Source organism: Brassica napus, chromosome A10 (genome assembly GCF_020379485.1).
Source record: "Brassica napus cultivar Da-Ae chromosome A10, Da-Ae, whole genome shotgun sequence".
NCBI lineage: Eukaryota > Viridiplantae > Streptophyta > Magnoliopsida > Brassicales > Brassicaceae > Brassica > Brassica napus.
The window spans coordinates 4202162-4220595 of NC_063443.1; the positions used below are offsets into that span (position 1 = coordinate 4202162).

At 41.3% G+C, this 18434-nt stretch overlaps 1 non-coding gene across 1 annotated transcript; it reads right to left on the bottom strand.

Moving 5' to 3' along the window:
* Positions 1-231: 231 nt before the first annotated feature.
* Positions 232-338, bottom strand: LOC125579622. Its single transcript, XR_007317682.1, has one exon. It is a non-coding gene; the product is annotated as a small nucleolar RNA R71 (small nucleolar RNA).
* Between the last annotated feature and the right edge of the window lie 18096 nt (positions 339-18434).

The following is an 18434-nucleotide window of genomic DNA, read 5'->3' on the forward strand; positions in this document are numbered from 1 at the left end:
TGGCTTGGCTCTAGAGGATCCATTTGATCACTTGGACAGGTTCGACAGCTACTGTGGGTTGTCAAAAACCAATGGTGTGTCCGAAGATGCCTTAAAGCTCAAGCTATTCCCTTTCTCTTTGGGGGATAAGCACGTCAGTGGGAGAAGTCTCTACCCAGCGACTCCATCACCACTTGGGATGACTGCAAGAAAGCATTCTTGGAGAAGTTCTTCTCTACTTCAAGAACTGCTAAGCTGAGAAACGAGATTTCCAGCTTTCAACAGAAGAACTTGGAAGGCTTCAGTGAAGCCTGGGAGAGATTCAAGGGCTACCAAGCTCAATGCCCACACCATGGCTTTTCTAAGGAGAGCTTGCTGAGCACATTCTACCGTGGTGCTCTTCCTAAGTACAGAGCCAGACTGGATACAGCTAGCAATGGGTTTTTCTTGGGGAGAACTGAGGAGGATGCAGAAGAGCTGGTTGACAACATGGTAAAGAGTGATGCAGTCTACAGTGGAGACCACGACAGAGGCAGTAGAACAGATGATAAGCAGACGAGGAAAGAGATCAAAGCTTTGGAAGACAAGATCGACCTTCTCATTGCTGAAAAAGCCACCCAAGAGCAGCTGAAGTTTGTTGGTAACTCCAAGCAGGAAGATCCACTTGCTGTCAATGAGGTTGAGGGTTTGGAAGGTCAGGAAGAGTTGTGTTTCATCAACAACAATGGTAGCTGGTACAAAAAGGAGCCCAACTTTCAGTACAACAACTACCAACAGAAATCCTATCCCAACAACCAACAGAGTGGTTATCCGCCTAGAAACAACCAGCAAGGCAGCTATCAGCCTCAGCAGAACCCCTCGTCTGGTTCCTCTGCTCCTCAAGAGAGCAGCACTGATACCTTACTGAAACAAATCTTGGAGTCTCAGACTAGAAGTGAGAAGCATGTTGGTTATGAGTTGAAGAACCTTCATACCAAGATTGATGGGAGCTACAATGAGCTCAACAACAAATTCTCACACCTTGCTTCTACAGTCAGGAATTTAGAGAATCAGTTTGCTTCCATGAACACTCACCAGAATCGCCAGCAAGGATCTCTACCTGGAAAGTCTGACCAAAACCCCAAGGAGGCCAAAGCTATCACCCTTAGGAGTGGTAAGCAGTTACCTCCTAAACCCTCACCAAGGATGCTGAGAAACTAGGTGAGGGGGTTGCCATCAACATAGATGATGAAGTGGTGATTGTTGATGAGAAGATCAATGACGAGATCTTGGAAAAGATAGTGGAAGCCAAAGGTAAAGGAAAGGTTGGGGAAGAGAAGAAGACAGTAAAAGATGGTGAAGTTGTTACTCCAGCAAGTGAAAGTTCTTTTGTTCCTCCTCCCTATGAACCCAAACTTCCATTCCCTGGTAGATTCAAGAAGCAGCTGCTAGAGAAATACAAGGCTCTGTTTGAGAAGCAAATGAGTGAAGCTCAGGTTGCAATGCCCATCATCGATGCTTTCATGTTGATTCCTCAATACAGCAAGTTCTTGAAAGATGTTGTAGCTGCAAAGAAGAAGGAGATGGAAGGCATGATGATTCTTACCCATGAGTGCAATGCCATCATCCAGAGGCTTGATGTTCAGAGAAATTAGAGGATCCAGGAAGCTTCACACTACCTTGTGCTCTTGGACCTATGGTATTTGAGAAAAGTCTCTGCGATTTGGGAGCTAGTGTCAGCTTGATGCCTTTGTCTGTTGCAAAGAAGCTTGGATTCACTCAGTACAAGAAGTGTAGACTCTCTCTGGTGTTAGCTGATCGTTCAGTGAAGTATCCTGTGGGCATCTTAGAGGACCTCCCTGTGAAGATTGGAAGGTATGAGATACCTACAGATTTTGTGGTGCTTGAGATGGGTGAGGAGGCTCAAGATCCATTGATTCTAGGAAGGCCATTCTTAGCTACAGCAGGAGCTATTGTTAATGTGAAGGAAGGCACGATTGATCTCCATTTGGGTAAAGAGAACATCCTCCACTTTGACATCAAGAGGAAAATGAGGAAACCAACTGTGTTCGGGCAAGCCTTCTACATTGAAGAGATGGACACTCCTGCTGATGAGCACCTTGAAGAGTTACCACCTGAGGACGACGAGGAGGGAGCATCTCCCTCTACTCATTCCCCATAGAAGGTAACCCATCACACTCCCTGTATATACCATTTCATTTTTGCATATTAGTCTTCTTTTCGGTATCTCTCTCTCTACTTGACAACACAGAGACTGTGTAACTCAAGTTTGGGGGAGGTACCAAGTATTTGATCATGTTTGCTTTGATGTTGTTTCATTGAGTCATGCATTGCATACCTATTTGCATATAAAAAAAAAAAAAATCAATCATTTAGTTTGCATCATTTGCATTTCTAGGAGAGTCTAGAGCATATAGGTTGCATTCACTTGCATTGGGAGCAATGATTTTAAATGCCTTGTAAAGAACACTACGTTGCACCTGAGTAGCTTTTGCACCTCTCAAAAAGACTTGTATGTTTCGAGCCTTGAAAACTCTTCCTGAAACTTGTTGATTGCTGAAACTCAATCTTTGAAGCCAACTACAACCTTATTTGAACTGAACGAACTTAATGCCTCTTGCTCATGGTCCCTTGTGTACTGAGTCATGGCTATACACACTTGAGTTGTCACATCCTTTATGCCAATCTTATTTTGACAAACTCTAGTGGTAGACCACTCCCAAAACCTTTCCCTCCTTTTAAGCTTTCATTGTTTGATGAGTGAGGCCTTTTTCGGAAAGTCTTACATGTGCATAATGTTGAGAGTATCGGGAACGACAATGCTTGATCTTCATTCTTGCTAGATTGGGCACTCTATTGTCTAGCTATAGGTGGGGGTGAGTGTTGTGATTATGATTTGGGAGAAATGAAAAAGGAAAAGAATAGACTTTTTGTGCTTAAGTGAATCGATTTTCTGGGATAAGTAGAGAACCTCTAGCTCTAGTTTTGAAAAGTCTTGGCCCCCAACCTAAAAAAAAAAAAATATATAAAAAAAAAAAAATCGAAAAAAAAAAAGAAAGAAAAAAAAAAAAAAAAAGAAAAAGAAAAGAAAAAGGGGGCTAGCAAAGTTGTTAGGAGCTAAGAAATGTTTTGAGGTTGTGAAAAATCCCTTGTAGATTTCAAAGAGAAGGAGTTAAAGTTCTTAGGATCTTTTGGTGAGAGATGTGAGTAGGGTTTGACATTGGGAAATGATTGTGTGATTTGTATGTTTGGGAAAAGGGTAGAACAATGGAGATTGAGCATTGTATGCATGAGTTGGTCCCTTTCTTAGATATATTATGTGCAATGTCAAGGCTACTTGTTTTGAGAGTAAACCACCTTAAAGATCATATGTTTTGAACCTCTTGAATCACTTGAATAAAAGCCTTCCCTTACCCAACCAAATGACTTGGACCAACTGACCATTTGCAAGAATTCACCTGATGTTTTGTGCTTAATGAATGTGAGAGTTGGTTGATTTGAATGTGTGGATGCTTGATGATGAGTGTAAGAACAAAAAGAGTTAAGATAGGCCTAGAGAAGCTAGAGTGTAATAAGAGAGTGTGCTAGTTGTGTTTCTTTTGGCTATGTGCTCCCACCTTCAACCTCTCTCCCTATGAGTTCTAGAAAGTTCACTTGTGGACAAGTAAAAGAACAAGTTTGGGGGAGTTGATATCTTGCATATTTGCATTGTTTTATCCATTCATCCATTAGCATTTTCATCATATAGATTAGGATTTAGCCATGTCTAGGTTGCATTTTGCATTCATTGTCCTCATTAGGTGTTGGAGTGCCACATGGAGTTCTTGGGGACATTTGGATGCATTTGGAGCTTAAAGGACGTGAAACAGGTGATCATTGGACGAGCAGAGCATGGGAGCGAGGTTCCGCAGCGACGTCATGAGGTCGCTCCAAAGCACCTCTCAGAGCGACCTAGCTAGAGCGACCCCGTGAAGTCGCTCGCCATATTCATCCCGTAGGAAGCTAGAGCGACTTGCCCAGAGCGACGCACCGAGGTCGCTCGCATCTCACACCCTTCTCGGAGCGACCTCCCAAAGCGACACCCCGAGGTCGCTCGCGTCTCTATGGCGAGACGACACGAAGCGAAGCCTGGAGCGACCTCTCAGAGCGACCTACCAAGGTCGCTCCCGATCCAGAGCGACCCGTTGGAGCGACACACCAAAGTCGCTCGCGACCTTTCGCCCGGACACACCAAAAATCGGCCCTGGAGCGACTTCCCGGAGCGACACCTGCAAGTCGCTCCGCGTTATTTTGCTGCCGAAAATCATGATTTCTTAAGGACCTTTTTGCAATTTATTTTGGACGTTTTGCACTTGGAAAAACCTATGTTTTAAACATCTTTTGTAGCCACCAGTGGCAGATTATCTTTTATCTTGGATCTATTGAGAAAGACACAAGAACTCTCTTGAGAAGTTCATCTCTTGGATTTTGATTGTTATGTTCTTGTGTTCTTGTTGATTTCTTATCTATTTCTCTACATGGTTAATCTGAAATCCAATATGGGTTTAAGAGGAATCATGGAGATTAGTGAGTAATCACCTTTTGAATTCATGGGTTAGGGAGATTAAGGGTGATTAGGTTAGAGCTAGGATGTTTTAGTGTAGATCATTCATATTTCCTTGCTAGTAGAGTAATCATAATGCATCTTCTGAGTTGGCCACTCAGTTGTTGATCCTTAGGCATTTCTCACCCGAAAGGTGTTCGATGAAATGCCCGAGACAACTCTCCTAGGCTTTTAGTATACTTTGCCAAAGACATTTGTTGTTAAAGATGCTAAGATAGCTAATAGACTTGTTAGTAATGATTGCTTTCATATTATTCAACCAAAGACATTTGATGTTTGAGATATGTTAGCAAATGAGCATTCATCTAGACATAGAGCTTGCTTAGAATTGTGCCTAGGCTTAAGGCTGATAGTTTGATTGATCATCTGCCATCCTTAGTTCGATACTTGATCACCCAAGGTCTAATCCCTATACCCATGAGTTCTCTTTTCCTTTAGTCAAGAAAGTATCATTCTGTTATTGCTTTCTAGTTTAGTAGTAGTTTAAAACCCATCTAAATCATTGGTTGCACTTAGATTAAGTGAGTACTTGCATTCTCAGTGCTTTGATATCCCTCAGAACTGGTTCGACAATCTTTTATACTACAACATTTGTCTTAGGAGCCTTGAAAACTCCTAACATCAAGCCTGTTAGGATTATGCATCGTAGGATCCTAGCGTGCGGTTAGGCATGTTTGGCAAGTTAGGCGTGATGGATGGAATTAATATCTGAAAGTCCGAGCTTGAATAGTAAATCTTCATGCCTATAAGAAGAGAGGTAACTTGTTTCACAATTTTTTCACTTTCTTGTCTTTCTCTAAGATCTTTCTTAAGAAAAACTTTCTTTCTTTTCTCTCCACCCTTTTCCTCTATTTTCTCAAGAGAAGTGTAAAGATGTCGAGCAAGAAAAAGGTTGCGAAAAAAGGGTCTTCGTCCGTGATTGCTTATGAAGAGCTCATTGTTCCGAAGATGGAGTTCGTGCCTCACTCGGTACATCCCGCCGAGAACGAGGCATGGTGGGTTGCTCATTATGGTTCGATGACTCCTCCCAAAGAGAAGTCGTTCCCGGTCCTGACCCATCGTGGAGTCGAGAAAGAGGATGCAAGCAGGAGTACCGACGAGTTTCTTGCGACCATGCGATCGTTCTACCATATCCCGGATGCTGTGGAGTTCCGAGTTCCCTATCCCGGAGAGTGTGCTAACAGCCCCCCGGAGGGTTACTTCACTTGCTACGAGGCGTTCGTAGTGCGTTGTCGCTTATGGTTCCCAATCCCCGAAATCCTTGTTCGAGTATTGGACCGTTTCGAGGTTTCGATAAGCCAGTTGACTCCCCTTGCCATTCAGCATCTTATTGGGATCCTGATCCTGAGCTACGAGCATGGCCTTTCCCTTTCCGTCGATCATTTTGAAGCGCTTTTGAGGCTTCAACTCGTCAAAGATACGGACAAGCATAGGCTGGTCCCTCGGAAGTTTATGTCAGTGGTCAAAAAGTTCATTTTGAACTTCAACTCGTGGAAGAAGTTTTTCTTCTTTGTTCGTTTAGACGCTGCGTCTGTCGAAGAGAGTTGCATTCCACTGTTCCGGAGGTTACCGAACGATCGTCCTTTCATCAATCCTCTTGCTCCGTTCCCTGAGGACACTATTGAGGTGAGGGATCTTCTCAGGAATGGTCCCTTCTTTTGGACTTCCTTTACGCCGAAGAGGGTTCGGAGGGCACTGAGGTTCGTGCACCCTGGTCCTGCCTCGGTTGCGGACACGGGAAGTGACTCTGAACCTGATGACCAGAGTCCCGCTGTAGCCCCACCAGCCGTGCCGGAGTCGAGCTCTTGGAAGGGAAAAGATATCGACCTTGGCGATATAGAATTTTCGATGGATGACTCTATGCTTCCAGGATGGGATCCGAACCTAGCTTATGGCGATGGGAGTGGCTCGAGCGAGGCCCCTATCCCAGACTTTGATGATTTCTTTGCCGGTCTACCGCCGGGTTTTGATGCTCCTCCACCTGCGAAAGAGTCGGCGAGGCCGAAAATCGTCGCGGAAGGGTCCCGAATCATCAACGGGGTATGATTTTTTCGAAAATATTCATGATTGCCTAGGTTTTTTCTTTTCTGCTTACAATGCGTTAATTGATTTCGCAGGGCCTTAACTTGCTTGGCTCGGCCATTGAAGCGAGTCATAGGGAGGCTATGATCTATCGTTTCAAAGCGGAGAAAGCGGAACGAGATCTCGCTCACGTGCAAGGGGAGATCTTGGAGCGAGAAGCGCAACTTACTCGCGATCATGCGCGGGCTGTTCGTAAGGCGGAAAGGAAAGGCAAAAGAGAAATCGTCGAGGTGATGAAGACTCGTGCCTCTCAATTCCAAGTTGAGTATGGGAACCTCAAGAACGCCTTTACCTCGGTGGGTGATTTCCGTGAGTGCCGCGGTTTGGCCGGAAGTCTTTGGAGGACGCGAGCCGATGACTACGTGTTCGAGGACGAAATGAGCTTGATGAAGAGTGGGATGAATGAACGTGCCCACGCTGAGGCGCTTATCCCTCCGATCGACGAGCGGATTCAAGGGTTCTTGGATTCCATCCCGGTTTCCCCTGATACCGAGGAGGTTTCAACCGGGTTTCCCGATGGTGGCGAGGAAGTGGATCGTCCCGCGGATGCATTCGGTGCTTCGTTGTCCGGGGACTTTGACTTTGGATTATGAGCGGTGGAGTAGTTATCGAAAGAAAGATGTTCGTCTTGCTGTTTTATGTTTATGGCCGAGTGTGGCCGAGAGATTTGTATGGGCCTGTTTTGGCCGTTTTTATTGCTTATCGGGACTGACCGTTGGTGGCTTCGAATCCCCTTGCCGCTTTACGCGGTTATTTATATGATGAATGTTTCGTTTTTCGAGTTTTTCCCGAGTAGGTTCGAAGTAAATATGAGTTCTCGTCTCATATTCAATTCCGATGAGACGTCCAATCTGTTGGTTCGTTCGTGATTTTCGTAAGAATTACCCATCTTTACGATTTTCGAGAACATTGAGATACGAACGGAGAGACATGATTTAGGATCTCGTATCTTTTAGATATCATGCCTTGAGATGTTTGAGACCAGAGCGTTGGGTTTAGGGAAAGACCTAGGTTTACTTTCGGTTATGGTTTGTGCGGTGACTAGCCGGCTATCGTTTTTCCTGTTGCGATTTCTTCCTGACTCGTACCGATTTAAAGTCCGCGATAGGTTCTCGGCTTATATGACTTGTATGGTACGAATCGAGCATCTTCTCAGAGTCAACTGGAAGTGCTAAACCAAAATTTCGGATTTTTGTTGTAGCGCGCTTTTGTCCTTGTGCTGGACGTTTTGAAGATCAAAAGAGTGATCGAATTGCGTTTGTTTAAGACAGCTAGCGTGTTCGTCGGGGCCAATCGACGAACGGGGTGTAAGGTTTTGGACAATTTGTTAGTATTATCCTCGAATTTTAACTTTTGCGACGTCTCGCAGTTATTTCGAGGATTGTACATGTATTTTTGTATGTTTGAAAGATGATGATTTTTACGATTTTTGGGCCGGATGAGGCCGCAGACAAGCGTAAAACGGATGTCTTAATGTTTCCAGGCGTGTCCTGAAAGTTTCTTTTGTGTTTTACTGAAGCGTAAGCGTTTTCGATGAAAAGGGACAACGTATTTTGTAAAAGTTTTTGAAGTTTCTAAAAACTCGATTACAATAATGGCGATTTTTCTAAGTGGGAGTATACGAGTATACGCACCCAGTCCCCCCTTTTTTAGAGAGGGGGATAGCTGAACTCGTCTTTTTGACGAGCTGCCTACGTACCCCTTTCGAGGATCAAGCCATCTCGTAGTTCTGTTTCATGCCGCGAGTGTTCTTACTCGGCGGTAGATGTCGCGATGTCCGCCTTGACCGTGTCGATCGCGGCTGGGTCAACGCTATTTTCCGGATGTTCCGGTTGAGTTGTAGCGTGGGCTTCGGACTTGTGTCGAGCTTCGACGTCCGATGCGTTTGCGTTGGTAGACGATTTTAATTCGTCTTTTCCCGGGGCGCTTTTGGCCGAAGATCGGTCTATCTTCGTGCGCTTGCCGTTTACAGCTGCAGAAGTCGTGATTTGCCTTAACTTGTGTTCTGCGAGGAAGCATAGCCGCGACTGTTTTTGGCATCCCCAGATGGCCGCGACTCCGCTTGGCGTTGGGAATTTGAGACCCAGGTGGTAGGTTGACGGAACTGCCTGCATGGCGTTGAGCCATGGGGTTCCCATGATCACGTTGTAGATAGCGGGATGATCGACTACCGCGAACTCGACGATTTTTGTGATCTCCTTGGCCATGACTGGCAATTGGATCGAGAGTCATCGATACTTCGCCTGAAAAACCCGTGAGCGGTTTTGGCGTCAGAATTACTTCTCCGAGTTCGATACTCATCCGCTTGAGAGTGTCGCGGAAGATTACTTTGACCGTGCTTCCCGTGTCGACGAGTACCCTTCCGACTTCTAAATCTCGTATGACGAGATCTATGACGAGCGGGTCGCAGTGAGGTTGGTCGATACCGCCGGCTTCTTCCTTTGTGAAGGTGATCGAGCAATTTTGGCCATCTCGAGGAGGAGACCATGTAGGCCAATTTGCACTCGACTATGCCTTCCGTTGGTAAGCCTTGATGGCCGACACGGTATCGCCGCAGTATTGTGATCCTCCGATGATCATATTGACTCTGCGACGATTGTTATCGTTCCCCTTGTCGTCCGGCCTCCTACCGCGTTTATCCCCAGGTTGGTTTCGTAGAGGGGATTTTTCAGCGGGCGGATTTCTGTCCGTCTTTGGAGAGCGATCAGAATCGAGGATGAGATCCTTGACGCTAGTTACTTCCGAGAGCTCTCCAGCGAGTAGCTTTGCGGCCAGTCTTGCTCCCAAGACTTTGCAGTTGGTCGTGGAGTGTCCTCGGGATTGGTGGAACTCGCAAAAGGTGTTTTTGTCATACCCTTGATTGCGAGTCCATGTGTTGCCCGTGGTCCGGCCTTGATCCGAATTGATCGCATAGTTATGCGCCCCTTGGAGATCTTCCCCCTCGTGATGGACGTACTTGTCGTTACGAGAGTTCTTCTTTTTCCCTTTCGGATCCACGTCTTTCGAGGATGGTCGTGCCGCCTTATGTTTTTACGATAAGACTTTAGTTTCTTCCTCGACTATGATGTAGTCCGTCGCCTTGTGGAGGACGTCCTGGATCGTTCGCGGTTTGTCGAGAGTTATCCACTTTCTGAATTTCGACTTGTACCAGAGCGTCTTTCTCAGCGCGTCGATGGCCACTTTGTCACTTATCCCGCTGACCCTGGACATTATCAGCTTGAACCGACTGATAAACTCGCGGAGGTTCGTCTTCCCTCTGGGAGAGACTCCAGAGGTCGACATCGGAAGTTTCTCTGTCTATGAATACAGAGTACTGTTTGAGAAATTCCGATGCGAGCTGTTGAAAACTCCCGATGGTGTTGCGACGAAGGCGTGCGAACCATTCGAGCGCTGCTCCTTCAAGATTTTCGACGAACAGGCGGCAATAGCCGGCATCTTTTTTGCCGTCCTTCAGTCTTGCTCTTCCCCTCGCAATGTGGAAAGCCTGAAGGTGCGCTTTTGGATCGGCCGTACCATCGTACTTTGGTACTTTTATTTTTCCCGGATCGGACACCCTCATGTCCAAAATGCGACTGGTAAAGGGGGTCTTTCGAGCTCCTTCCAGCAGTCGATCGATCTCGGGGGCAGCACTAGTAGCATGACGGATTTGAGACTTTACGGCTCTCACTTCTGCCGCAGTCTTGGTGATGTAGTCACGAAGATCGCGGATATCCAATGTCTCGTCAGTGGATTTCCGAGCTTGTCGGCGTTTATTGCGAGTGAGCTCGGTTTGCTTTTCAGCCAGATCCTCTTGTTCGTTCCAATAGGCGATTTCCTCTTCTTCCGTCATTGGTTTTTCGAACGGGGAGCCTTCCCGAGCGGATCGGCTTATGGTCCTTCTTGGATGTCTGTCGACGTCCTCGTCGGTGTCGTTGGAAACATCGCTAGGATCCAGATCAATGTGTTCGGCTTCGTTATCCTCCGAGTTCTTTGCAGGGGGCGGAAGACTTTCAGGGTTCCCCTTTTCGATGGGAGATTTTTCGCTAGGGTTTTGACCGGAAGGTCGTTCCCGCGCGACTCCTGATCTGTCGAGTGGGGTAGCGAAGTCGAGCCTTTTCTCGCGGATTTTAGTGGTTCCACGGGGACGGATTGCTTGAGTCCTTGCCGTTAAGGTTTCAACCTGTTTGGTCAAGGTATTCACGAGCTTATCCTGTTCTTCCGACCTTTTCTCATAGGTGGCGAACATCTTTTTAAACTCCTCGAACGTCGCGGCGTTGGCTTGTGCGTTGGTCGCGGATACGTCCGCTACTGGAGTGTGGAGATCGGTGCCGCTGCCTCCGTTAAGAGGAGTTTGCACGTTATCCGCGTCGTTAGTTGACATGTCTGATTGAGAGTGGTGTGGCTTTTGCGGGTTAGATTGATCCGTACCCCCACCCTCCTTCTAGCGCCAAACTGTGGGAACCGAAATTCGCACTGTCGATTTCCGTTTAAATAGGGAAACTAGGAAAACCCTAATTTCCCTGAGGACCCGAATATCTGCCAATTACCACACGTCAAGCAATCTGACATTTATCCTTCCGACTCGACACGTTTACTATGATATCTTTTTGATAAAGAATGAACCTTCCGCGGTTTCTAATCCGCGAAGTTTGATAGATGAGTTAGAATAGCGGAAAACATGGACTGAGCTTACTACGGTCTTCGGGAGATAGCATTCGAAGGTTTGACGAGAATGCATGGATTGATGTCTGTCGATGTTCGGAAGAGTTCAATCGCTACACAGCGACCGAACTTCGGCTCGAGCCCGGTCGCTACGTAGCGACCGAGCGGGACGAGCGCTCGGTCGCTACGTGGCGACCGAGCGGGACGAGCGCTCGGTCGCTACGTGGCGACCGAGCTTTGGCTTGAGCTCGGTCGCTACGTAGCGACCGAGCTTTGGCTCGAGCTCGGTCGCTACGTAGCGACCGAGCGGGACGAGCGCTTGGTCGCTACGTAGCGACCGAGCTTGGCCGAGCTCGGTCGCTATGTAGCGACCGAGCTTTGGCTCGAGCTCGGTCGCTACGTAGCGACCGAGCTTGGCTCGGGCTCGGTCGCTACGTAGCGACCGAGCTTTGGTTCGAGCTCGGTCGCGACGTAGCGACCGAGTGGGTCGGACGTTCGATCGCTATGCAGCGACCGATATTGGCCCGAACTTGGTTGCTACGTAGCGACCGGACGGCGTGTATGCGCAGTAGTTACGCAACGACCGAGCCTGGTTTGTTTGGTTTGAATCTTCAAGGATACTTCTTCGTAAAAACTTCGTATTGGTTATATTTTACGAAAGTTGTATCCTTCTTTTTACTATCTCTTTCGGAAATACGATCTCCGAGGATTTTCGGGTGGTAATTCCGTCGTAACCGTTTTTGGCCCCAACCGTTTAGTGATTAAGATTTAGAGTTTACTATTTGGAATATGGAGATTGAGGTTGGGTTAGAATTAACTTCTTTCATGCAAGCATAGTCATTTCATAATTTCACCTATATTTACTATAATATTTATTTTGTTTCATTCTGTTTGGGTTTAAGTTTTATATTTTAGTAATGCTTCAAATGTGTACTTTCCATATTTTGATAATTGGGTTAGGATTTATATTTCCTTTTAGGGTTTAGTGATTAATTTTTTGGGTTTAGTTTATGTACTGTTTGAGTTGACGTTTAGGGTAAGCATTACCTCATTCCATGTAATCATAGACATTTCAAAATTTGAATAATATATGCTATACTAGTTCGTTTGTTATTATTCTATTTTGATAATGCTTCATATATACTATTTTCCATATTTTGGATATTTTGGTTAGGGTTTATATTTTCTTTTAGGGTTTACTGATTAATGTTTTGGATTTAGTTTATAGAAGTTTTGGGTAAATGTTGTGATAAGCATTACTTACTTCCATGCAATCTTAAACATTTAAAATTTGAACAATATGTAATATGCTATTTCGTTGTTACTATTCCATTGTTATGGTTGTTATATCCTATTTTAGTTATATGGAATGTGAATTTTGTAACTTTCGATTCTTCATGTATGTTCACATATGTTAAGTACTTTGGATACACTACTTACTTTAAAGCATCTATTTTTTTTTTCATTTTTACTGCATAGCGTTAAAATTTAGGTGATAAATAATCTGGGACACGCGCTTTGTTTTCATATGTGATTGTAAATACACCACAAAAAGCACGACGTCATCTACTCTCTCACTTGCAACTGGAAACTTGGTAAGCGAAGGGACAAAACCGGAGAATTTGAAGTCTAAATGCCTGACATTGTATTATGTCAAAATCATTGTCATTCACCTAATTTATGTTCAAAATATGGTTATTCTGCAAATAAGCCTTTTTTCTTATATGTTCTTTGTATTTTAGCAATTTCTGAATTTATTTTATTGTTGTTTTTGGAATAAATGTATACAAGTTTGTGGAAAAAATTGGAGAAAAGAGAGAAACAATAATGGAGAAGAAGAGATTCTATTGGTCATTGGCTCAGACATATGACAATATCTTTCACGTGTGAAAAAAACTCAAAGTAGACTATGGTAATTCTGTTAATATGCTTTTTGGGAAGGGTGTTTAGAGAATTTTACAAGACTTTTGCATATGGTCAAAAATGTAGATGACCTTTTTCGCAAATTAAAACTTTACCCTGATCAAACTCCAAATTAATAACTTACATACAATCTAATTTTCCAATTTTGTTTTCTAAATTTAACCTTACATTTGAGGTTTTTTAAGTCTTTACACTTCTGTTTCTTTAAATAATATTATCAACTATTTTATTTTATGACTTTAATCCTTATAATTTCATATTTCACATAGTTTTACATATACTAAAATACTACTAAAATTTTGGTAAATTTGATTTACAAAATTCTCCACACATATCCATAATATGGATTTAATCTAAATTTTATTATTATTGAATTAATTATATTATATTTTCTGTTTAGATTGAATAAATTCATAAAAGTATTATTATAAATGATATTCAATTTTAAATTGTATATTTATTTGTAAAACTTGTATGATTTTAACTAATCTAAATCGACAGTAATGTCTAAAATATAAATTAGAACACTTTTAAGGTTTAATATAAGATTTTACTTTTGATAGAGACTATCAAACATTCAATTTGAGGTTTTGCAAATTTTAGAATAATGTTGTTTTGGAGATGATATTATGAATACAGCGACAACAATGTTATGCACATCACACTAAACAACCAGCTCTAAACAATTGTGTTAAAAAAACTATATAGATCAAACTTTTTAGAAAAAGGCAAAATGACAAGAAAGAAAACAACAACAATAATCATTAATAACTGTTTATAATTAAGGACTAAAAATACAAACAAGAAATTATTCTAATAATACACCTATAGTAGAAAAGAAAAGAGAAACTAAGGACACAAAATATGTTTTTATGAGATTGCTATTGCAAAATAAGTGATATATAAACATTAAAAACAATATTAACTAAAGGCATATCTTACAATATTAAAAGGAGAATATAATGCAAGGAGAGCTATGCCACATAGGATTAAAAAATCATCCAATAAAAACTTTCCATTTTGCCATGTCACATTTACTTCAGTCGAATATAAAAAAAAAAGCTATTTGTCTGGGTTCATAATATTTCGTCATGGCCCGTTTAAACTCCACATCTCCCACACGGCCATACCTAATCTTCGACGCAAGCAGAGATGGACTCCAGCTCTTCCACTTCCTTGCATATTCGAATTTAACACCCACTCAATCCCAATCATCATTCAATTTTGGTCTTTACTCCTTTCATCCGAAGAAACGTTATCATTCCGACTGTTTTGTCACCTTATATAAACCCCTTACCACCAATCTTTTCCCTTCGCAAAATTCACCACGGCAAACATATACAACAAAGAGGCTCGAACGTTGCAGAGAAGCAATCAAATATCGATTCACTGAAGACGAATCTTGATGAAATCTCGGCGTCCAGTATATAGCTGAAGAAACTCACTGAGAGTGGATCAGACTCTCCATCCTGTTTTTAAAACTTAGCCACTTCGTTCAGATTCTAGGTTTAACGTTAAGATCCGTATGAAAATTCATCAAATACGGTGAAGGAATAGAACTTGCGAGCTGGAATCGCGAACCGTCTTCTCTGCAGAGTAATATGGCTGAAAATGTGAATCCTAACGAAAGTGTCTTTCTGATTATCAGGTATGCTCCCTTTTATCCTGGAAACAATACCTGTAACAAATGCTTCAGAAGTTCTTTCCATCTCTCGATGGGTTCTGTTAGATAGATTGAAAGATATACTTATATTCCTAATTCAATTCCGTTAGGATACTAACACAAAGCGTAAATAGTATTGGATATATTAGTAATTCATTTTTCTATCTATATTTAAAACACAGTGACTGCTGTGTGTCTGTAGGACTATTTCACCGTGAAAGATGATCCTGTTACACCAGATCCTAATGAGAAGGAAGATGATATCTTTTATTACTCACTTTGTGATTTTGAGGTTTGCCTTTTTCAGAACCACTTTTGTTATGAAAGTTAGGACTTCTTTAGACGGTTTCTTTGTGTTTCATTTAAGTAAAACGCAGTATTAGCATTGCAGGCCATGTAACTGATGTGTTGAAGGGTTCGCCTACAGTTGCAGGGTAAGGTTTGGTGGTTTAACACCTGAATCTAAAACTCTGCTGTTTTGTTTGTTTGTTTATCTATAAGCTTACTCTTTGTATGTTTGGTGTAATCAGTGTCTCAATAACTGCGTTGGGAATATGAACTACGACACTTCCATACTTCTAATGGTTTTTGTTTTGCCCATGGTTTGTACAGTCTCTCTCAACTACTTAAAACAAAAACCTATAGCTCATTCAAGTAACAGCATTGATTGTATTTTGTTGCAACAACTAATGATAGAAGGTGGAACAGCGAATGCCATATTTTTCAGATGTTTTGTGGCAAAGAAAGGGACGGAAACTAAACTCAAGAGAAGGCCTCATGTAATGTTCCCTAGATGGTGGACTCTTTTAATGAGTTGAGATTCATCTTCAGATGAAAACTCCAATTTTGAAAGACCAAGGCAAATGTTGATCACAATGTTTATGTTCAAGAAAGCACATGAGATGAATACATAACTCTTTTTCAGTTGATATTTTCCCTTCAAATATAGTATTCGTGTCTCAACAGAATTAGCAGAGACCATCCAGAAATATCGAAGGAGATGGGCTTCCAACTTCTTCCTGCTGATCAACAAGAAACCAAGTTACCATAGAAGCTAATTATTTGGTCTCGAGAATGCAGACCTTTGTGGAAGAAGACATGCTGTTTTATTTTAGGCCAGGAACCAATGGAATTAAACTCAGAAAATGCTTTACGGTCCTTAACTTCTGGTCTACTGCCTGGAAAATGTAGTGCTTATGTAATTTGTTAACGCATCGGATCGGAGTGTGATGAGATTGCAATTGACAAATTACTAACCAACGTTTTAACCAAGGAGAAACCAAATCCAAGCTACCGGTTTAGCTGTTTTACTATTTACTCTTTATTTATTTAAACTCAAATAACAAAGAGAAAGACTTTGTCTCCAACACTCAACTCTAGCACGTTTAGTTTTCCTACACTTCACGTACCCATTTTCTTCATGTTTTATAGAAACTATAGTCTATAGTCCCATATCTTCTATATCTAAATCAATGGAAAAATCTAAGTTACGTATCTTTCTGTCTAAATCAGAGGAAAAGTCTAAAAAGAAGAATGATAACTACCCAATATAAAAGTGTGTTCTTAGTTTGTTCTTGAACAATTAGGACTTTAATATTTTTTGTTCGAAGGACTTTAATTGGTATCAAACTACATGTTTCTAGATCAACATTAGGTGATCCTATAAATGGGCACTATCATATGGTAACAGCTAAAAAAACTTTTACCATAATAAATTTTCACAATTAGGATTGACCTTTGTCAAGAAAAAATTAATAGGTTGGCAAAATAAATAACTGTATAAAGCTAACAATTATAAACTCCCAATAAAAACCAACTGTATTAATCAACATTTTCTTTGGGAATTAATTAATTAACACACAAAGAGTTACAATTATTTTAAACAACAGAACTGATAGCCCAGTGTTTTATTTATATATAAACATTTTATGTTTTTAAATATTAGATATTCAATCAAAATTTAAACATTCAATCCAGTAAGTCATTTTAAATAAGCATATAATCTGAAAGAATCACATTTACTAGAAAAAAATACTCACTTTTTCATAATTTTTTTCTTTTCAAAAATTAATAAAATATACATATAAATTAGTGTGCGGGTTACACAGTGTCGATTCAGAGAACTTCTTCACCTGATTGTTAGTAAAAATAGATATTAGCTGGTTTTAAATTAAAACAAATTTAATTATTTGTAAATTTAAACTACTTATTCAACCTCTTCACCATTATCTATATATTAATATTAGTAAGATAATAAAATTTAATAATTTCATATTCACTGTTAAATAAAACAATACAATAAAAATAAGTTCAAATTTGTCTAATAGTTTTATATCTACAATCAATCTAAATATATATATATATATAATATAGATTAATTCACATACAAATGATAGAATAATACAGTTCTATTTATACATATAGAAACATATAGAAAAAATCCAGACGTAGCCCGGAATAGCCTCTAGTATACTTAACAACACAACATGGGTAATTCAAGAACTAGATTTATTAGGTGCATAACAACTATAGAAGGTATATATATATATATATAAATTACAATAGATGCATATATGAAACTAGTTATGAAAGAATTCCATTCAAATATTATATATATATATATATATATATATATATATATGTACAGGAGTTTTGATTCTTTGAATTCCATTCAAACCACTGTATGAAAAAAAGTGAAAATATATGTACAGAGAACTCAACTCCCATGAAATTTTTTTCTCAATCGAAAGTTTTTCTCACCAACGTGATAACCTGTTGAGATTGAACCTTGATTAAATACTCCAAGAAAAGTAGAATAAAGAAGAGTATCTTAGAAGAAGCTACAAAGGAATGGAAGAGGAAGAAGAATAAGAAGGAGAAGCTTGGAGCGCAAGCAACAGAGAAAGAAGAAGAAGAAGTAAGACCAACGACAACAACAAGAAGTCAAGAAAGAGACTTGGTTGTAACTAGAAGTTACAGCAAGGAGACTAAGAGTAAAGTCTAGTTAGTTTAGTTAAGCCAACAAATGTGTGAAATGTTGGTTAATGTCTAGCTAGTCTAGAGTTGTTGTTTGAGTTGGTAAGAGTTGTTTGTAGAGTTAACGCTAAGTTGTAGTAGTTGAAGTGCAAGTGTAGTAGTTAGTAAAAAACTACTATAAGTATGTATGTGGGGTGGTGTTGTAAAAGGTATTCAAGTATAATAAGAAAAAGATTTGGAGAGAGAACAATGTAGACAATTAAAAATAAACTCTCTTCTCTCTCTACAAGAGCAAAGACAAAGCTAAATGAGAGAGGGTAAAGAGAGTGTGAGTTTGTGCTTGTGTTAAAGAAAAAACACAAGTGAGTACAAGAGAGTGAAGGCCAAGCCAAGAGCCAAAATCACAACATGGTATCAGAGCTCACTTGATTCGTGGAGGCTGTTCAAGAAGAAGATGAAGTCAGTTGAAGAGAGAGACTGAAGAAGAGAAGATGGAGACAGCCATCAAAGAAGAAGAAGAGCGCCGGTGAGATAGAAACCAGCGAGAAGCAGCGAGAGCTTCACCAT